Source organism: Trichosurus vulpecula, chromosome 5 (genome assembly GCF_011100635.1).
Source record: "Trichosurus vulpecula isolate mTriVul1 chromosome 5, mTriVul1.pri, whole genome shotgun sequence".
In the NCBI taxonomy this organism is placed as follows: domain Eukaryota; kingdom Metazoa; phylum Chordata; class Mammalia; order Diprotodontia; family Phalangeridae; genus Trichosurus; species Trichosurus vulpecula.
The window spans coordinates 179,493,916-179,501,408 of NC_050577.1; positions in this window are offsets into that span (position 1 = coordinate 179,493,916).

Here is a 7,493-nt window from a genome sequence, read left to right on the forward strand (position 1 = left end):
CCTCAGTTTTCCATCTCTCCTCATTCCTTCTTAATACGAAAACTATTCTCCATTTTCACCTCTATCTTTAGTTCCCCGAGCTCTTTCTGTTCTCTCATTTCATCACTTCTATTCTACCTCAAGTAGATCAGTGGTCTCCAAACCTTTTTCTGTACCAATATCAATAAAATAATTAAGCACAGCATCAATGTATGCATATTTGCAAGTGACATACATATACTATTACACTAAGTTTCATATATTATCAAAATGCACAATAATGTATATTGACTTATTTCACATACTATAATTTAGATAAAAATAGAAATATAAAACAGCATGAGATGAAAAGGAAATAATCTTTGAGTCAATTGGGATCTGCTGGAATTTACTGAATGTGGTGAGGGATGACATAGTCAAACTTCTGTTTCAGTAAAGCCATGTTGGCAACTGTGTTGAGAATGGACTGGAGAGATGAGACAAAGGAGATCAGGAGCCTGATGAAATAGTATAGATGAGAGGTATTTAGAGACTGAATGAGGGTGGTAGCTATATGAGTAAGGAAAAGAGAGTACATGCAAGGGATGTGGAAGTAGAAATGGTAAGATTTGGCAACTAATTGTGCATAGATATGAGAGTGAAATATCAAGGATGAGATCAAGGTTTTGAACCTGTGTAATGGGAAGGAGAGTTCTGTATAGACAAATGTGACTATGACTAATTGGGAATAGTAATAAGTGGCATGGGTTTGGGAACAAAGATAATATAATGGGATCTGTCATGTAAACTATAATCTATCCTTGTGACTTACTCTCTCCAACCAATTGCAAAGTGTATTGTTGGACAGAGGAGTGTGGTCTCTTACTAATATTACTCTAGAGTACAGAGCCAGCCATGGGGTGACTTGAGGTTGCAGCATAGTATTGGGAACAGGGATACAGCTGCTGGTATGAGTGCCTTGGTCAAGGTTAAGTTGTAGCAACTCTGAGAGACACACACTGGGACAAAAAGGGAAAAGTTGGCTGCTTACACAGCTGTGGAAGGGAATTGAATGGGGGACTGTGATTGAGTTGGAGACAACTTTCATGATTGGTCATCATAGGGAGGGTGGTTTGTGACCCATTATCTTACCTTCTAGTTGGTTGATGAAGCACTCCTTATGGTAATGCTAGTTACACTATTTGTTAATTATGTTACAGTAGAGATTCTTGTCATTTACGGGTTGGAATAAATTGATGCTGAGGCTCCTTCTAACTCAAAAATTCTGTGATTCATCCCTGGACCCCCATTTTGGACACCATTACTTAATTTAATCAATTCAACCATTCACTGTCTATAACTCTTGGTTATTTTGTTCTTTGTCCTTCTTCCACTCTGAGTCACTCCGACCATATGCCTTCTTTAATCCTCTGATAAACTGCTGAGCAATTCTGGAGGAAATCATATAGCCATATTTGGGCCTACTACCAGTTCAAGTTAGTTAATAATCTCTACTCTTCAATGATGATTCTTTTATTTTTCTGTGACTATCTAATCTTACCCCCAAAACCCTGGTCTAAACTTTCTTCTCTTTTAAAAAAGTCCTGTATTATTAAAGGACTTAATTATTATTAAAATTTTTGTTATTTTGAGTCCTTTAAATCTACTTTATTCTTTGCCATAAAAAAGAAAAAAAATAATTAGTGGGCATCTCTATATTATCTCTGTTGTTAGTTATCAATCATCCCACTAACCCTATTCTAATCTCCCCCTTTATTCGATCAATCTAAAAACAAAACAAAACAAAAAAACAAAAACAAGACCTTTGGACTGCTTTCCTTCACAGACTCAACTCATTCTGTTTTAAATAATCTTGAGTCTATTTTCACATGATTATGACACCTAATAGTCTTCTTTTGTTATGTGTTCTTTCTTCCATCGTCTGAATATATTGTTTTAAAATATAAATTGGTTGGTGAGTTCTCTGTGCATCCACACTTTTTCTTAAATTGTTATTGAGGTAGACCAAGAAGTTACCAGTGCCAGTGTTTTGGTCAGAAAGAGTCCTGTAACAGATAGTTTGAAGTACTCCATCACTACTATAACATTTCTCTCAATCAGACTTAAGATCTCTTGCCATTGGCAATGAAACATAAAGAGAATACAGGCTCAATAGTTGGCCTTTCTAATGGCCCATAATATTAACTAGTTATAGCATATACACTTACTTTGGTCAAAGTCCTTTATCACAATGATAATGCTTTTGATAGCTAGTAATATCCTGGATATAATCCTGGAAACACCTAGAACTCGGTTTCATGGTCAAGAGGAAGACAAATTTTCAGTTTAAGCATTATTGGAATAGTATTTCTCTGGAAAACATTACTACTCAAAGGGTGGTAAGAATGTGTTCTGTAAAATGATGGAGGCTTAGGGGTAGCAATAAAAGTGGAATTGCTTCAAAGCCATACTCTCCCCATCCTTTACTTCTTTATGCCATACTGGATTATCATAGTACAGTTACTTTAGAAGTGTGTTATTTCAGTCTGGCCTTGCAAATATTTGTGCCATTTCTATATACATAAGTTAGATGGCTACACAGATCATTATAGAAGTGCTGGTTATATTTTCAAGGACTAGGAGAATTGACTGCGAAAGAGATAGAGGATATTCTAATTCACTCATGCTATTTCTGGCATTGATGTTAGGGAATGCCTTTTAAATCTTTACCATAACTAGTTTCTTTTGGCTCCAAAATAATAACTTTATGTAATTTGTCTTCAAAATATATAAGGGGTATAATCAGAAATTGGCTTTTTCAAGGAAAGGAAATAATGTACTTAGAAAAGTTCTGCCACAACCTTCATGAGGCCGTTTCAAAAATCTTTTGCAATACTCCTACATATAATGGGTGTATGTGTGTGTGTGTGTGTGTGTATGTGTGTGTGTGTGTATATGTGTGTATGTGTGTGTGTATATGTGTGTGTGTGTATGTGTGTGTGTATGTGTGTGTGTATGTGTGTGTATATGTGTGTGTGTATGTGTGTGTGTATGTGTATGTGTGTGTGTATATGTGTGTGTGTATGTGTGTGTGTATGTGTATGTGTGTGTGTATATGTGTGTGTGTATGTGTGTGTATGTGTGTGTGTATGTGTGTGTGTATGTGTGTGTATATGTGTGTGTGTATGTGTGTGTGTGTATGTGTATGTGTGTGTGTGTATATGTGTGTGTGTATGTGTGTGTGTGTATGTGTATGTGTGTGTGTGTATATGTGTGTATGTGTGTGTGTGTGCATGTGTGTATGTGTGTGTGTGTATATGTGTGTGCATGTGTGTATGTGTGTGTGTGTGTGTGTGTGCATGTGTGTTGTGGACAAAGCACTAGATTTTTGGAGTTGGGAAGCCTCGGTCTAAATCCTTGCTATGCTATGTAACCTTGAGAAAATACCAGAGTCCTGTAGATCTCAAATTCTTTGTCTATATAAAAAAGAGGTTCCTTAGTTCTAAACTATGATTAATTATTTGTGAGCCTTTAATATTCCAATCATTCATATGACCATTATTGTGACTTAAGCGTGTTTTCCACGAGCACTGCAATAAGTGGCCTAAATCTCATTCCTTGTTGGTGGGTTGCTAATTGATCAGTATATCCAACATATTAATCATTTCTATCAGCAATTTGGTCTTCTAATTTAGGGAATCCACTAAAATAGAAATGTCCAATTTAGTATGGGAAATCAAAATCAAAATAGAATAACATGACACTTCTGTAGGCAGAGCCAAGATGGTGGAATAGAATAAGCAGTTGGTCTTTCCCAACATTCCCCTCCAAACATCTTTAAAATGATGCCTCAAATTGAATTCTGGAGTGGAAGAGCCCATACAATGTTGAGTTGATACGTTTTTTAATGCAAGGCAATCTAGAAGATCAGAAGGAGAAGTCTGTGGCACCAGAGTAGTGGCTGGCCTGGAGCCCGCATGGTGGAAACATCTTAGAGGCAGAGACTGCAACTTTGGGAGCTCTCAAGCCAGAGGTGGTAAGGGGATCTGGTGACTGGTCAGAAAAGAGATTACAGCAGATTACTGTGCTAGCATTGGATGCAGGACAGTGAGGAAACTGAGGGGAATTAAAGCAGCAAGTGGTGATGGGAATTGAGTGAATCACACCGATTCTATCTTATAATTCAATTCTGGAGCTAGCTCATTTCCCATTTCATCAAATTATGGGTCTAGTCCAATTTCTGTCTTGTGAGAAAATTTGATTCAACTGTGGGAATTGTGAGAGGACTTCGTTGCATTGTTTGAACCTAGCCCTGTGTGACTGGGAAGCAATACCACCTATACCTGTTGTTTAGAGACCCTTAACTCAGGACTTAGATTATGCTGTTCAGAAACCTAATCAGACCTAAAGAGTGATGCAAGGAGTTTTCTCACAATTATACATCTCAAGCAACCCATATGTTTTATCTGGAACCTGGCCTCGTACTGATCAATCAGTTTCCCTTATTTCCATGTTCCTTTGATTGAGTATAGATACTTGGGGGAGTGGAATACCTCTTTTTCTTATTTCAGGGAATTGTACCTGTTCTCTTTCCCCCTCCCAATTTAGAAAGTTCTTAATCTTTCCTCCAGTTAGAAATCAGATTGCCTAATTTTGTATCCTGGTTAATTGTTTTCTTTTAATTAGTTGGAGTCATTTGATTAATTGTTTTTAATGTATAAAAACCTGTGTCCTGTTCCCCATCCCCTGTACTCAGGATCCAGTTCTAATCTGAGGAAGGGGGCTGGTCCTGATTTGTTGGGCATTGCTTAACAAAGCTTGGAAGCTTGAACTTTGTTTCTTCAGTGATTTCATTTTTCACCCACCACAAGAGGGAGCTGTTTGGCAGCTACATTGTGTATACCCACTTTTGTGTCATGGTTTCAGGGCCAAGAGGAGCAATTGCAGTCACAAGGGAGCAGGGGGCCTTTCTGAGTAAGAAACAGAGGTCAAATTCAGTGATCACATTTCACTTTGAATCATAACACCTTGGAAACACCTAAGACATCCAAACTCTTAGAACTAGCTCTGAAAATAGCAGTTCAAAAAAATACAGAAACTTGAGACAATGCCTCCAGCCCACATCCTGAGAACAGAGTCCAACTTTAATATAAAATTCAAAGTCTAGAAACAGGGTGGGAAAATGAGCAATTACCAAAAGAAAAAAAAAAAGAACCTGATCTTGGTGACAAGATTATCAAGACACAAACATAGAAGACAATGATGTCAAAACAGCTACAAGCAAAGTCTCAACAACAACAAAAAAGTGAATTAGATACAAGTTCAACATATATTCATTGAAGAGCTAACAAATGATTTTAAAAATCAGAGCGGTAGAGGAAAAAATTGGGGTTGGGGGATGAGAAACATAAGAAAATAATGAAAAGACAATTAACAGACTGGTAAAAGAGACACAAAAACATTGAAAAAATGATGACACCTCAAGTAACAGAATTGGCCAAATGGAAAAAGAAGTACAAAAATTCACTGATGAAAATAACTCCTTAAAAAGCAGAGTTCGCGAAATTGAAAAAGAGATACAAAAACTCACTGAAGAAAATAATTCCATAAAAATTCAAATTGGGCAGGTGAAAGCTAATGACTGCGTGAAACATCAAGAAACAATAAAACAAAGTCAGAAGAATGAAAAAAAGGAGAAAACAGAGTATCTCATAGGAAAAACAACTGATATGGAAAATAGAGTGAGGAGAGGTAATTTAAGAATTATTGGACTACCTGAAAGTCATGATCAAAGAAAATTATCCTAGAACCAGAAGGTTAAAAATAGAAATTGAAATATCCACTGATTATCTTTTGAAAGAGATCCCAAAATAAAAACTCCCAGTAATATTTTAGCTGAATTCCAGGGCTCCTATGTCAAGGGGAGAATATTTCAAGCAGCCAAAAATAAACCATGCAATTATGATAAAGTTGGGATCACACAAGATTTGGCAACTACCACATTAAAGGAGTGGAGGGCTTGAAAAACTATATCCCAGAAGGCAAAAGAGCTAGGATTACAACCTAGAATGATGCAGTTAGTAAAACAGTATAATAATTCAAGGGAAAAATGTATACTTAATGAAATAGAGAACATTCAAGCATTCCTGATGAAAAAACCAGAAATGAATAGAAAATTTGAATTTTAAATACAAGGCTGAAGAGAAGCATAAAAAGGTAAATGTGAAAGAGAAATCCTGAGGGACTCAATAAGGGAAAAGTATTTCCTACATGGGAAGATGATACATGTAAATCCTAAGAACTTTGTCATCATTAGGGCAGTTAGAAGGACTGTACTTAGGTAGAAGGCACAGGAACGAGTAAATTATTCTGAGATGATGTTAAAAAACAAGGGAGGGATGCACTGGGAGAAAATGGGGAAAATTATCTAACATAAAAGAGGAATACAAGGAAGATCTTTTATAGGCAAGCAATGTGTGAACTTCACTCTCATCTAAATTGGCTTAAAGAGAGAAAAATATATGTACAAATTCATTCAGATATAGTAATCTATCTTACCCAATAGGGAAATAAGAGGGGAAAGGAATAAGAAAAAGTGGAAGTAGTAAAAGGGAGGGCAGATTAAAAGAGGCAATGGACAAAAATCCAACATCCTTTTGAGGAGGGACAGGGTAAAAAGAGGAAAAAGAAGGATAAGTGGAAGAAAATGGAATGGAAGGAAAGGTACGTTTAGTAATGAATTCACCTATAAAACAGAAGCAGATAACAGAATGTATTGAAAACCAGAATCCAACGGTATGTTGTTTACAAGAAACATACTTGAATCAGAGAGACACACACAGAGTTAAAATAAGGAGCTGGAGCAGAATCTATTAAATAGAAAGAGAAATTCCATTTACAATAACTACAGACATTATAAAATACTTGGGAGTCTATCTGCCAAGGCAAACCTAGGGACTATATGAACACAATTACAAAACACTTTTCACACAAATTAAGACAGATATAAACAATTAGAGAATATTAATTGTTCATGGGTATGCTGGACCAGCATAATAAAATGACAAGTCTACCTAAAATAATGTACTTATGCAATGCCATGCCAATCAAACTACCAAAGAATAATTTTACAGGGCTATAAAAATAACAAAATTTATCCGAAAGAACAAAAGGCCAAGAATATTATGAGAATCAATGAAAAAAAATGTGAAAGAAGGTAGCTATTCATATCAGATTTTGAACTTTATTATAAAGGGCTGATCATGAAAACAATCTGGTATTAGTTAAGAAATAGAGGGATGGATCAGTGGAATAGATTAGGTATATGCTACATGGTAGTAAATGACCATAGTAATCTAGTGTTTGATAAACTCAAAGATCTAATCTTTTGGGGGTAAGAACTTATGATTTGACAAAAATTATTGGGAAAACTGGAAAGTGGCTTGGCAAAAGCTAAGTGTACACCAGTTTCTTATACTGTATACCAATATAAGGTTAAAATAAGTTTAAACATAAAGGGTGACTTTATAGGTAAG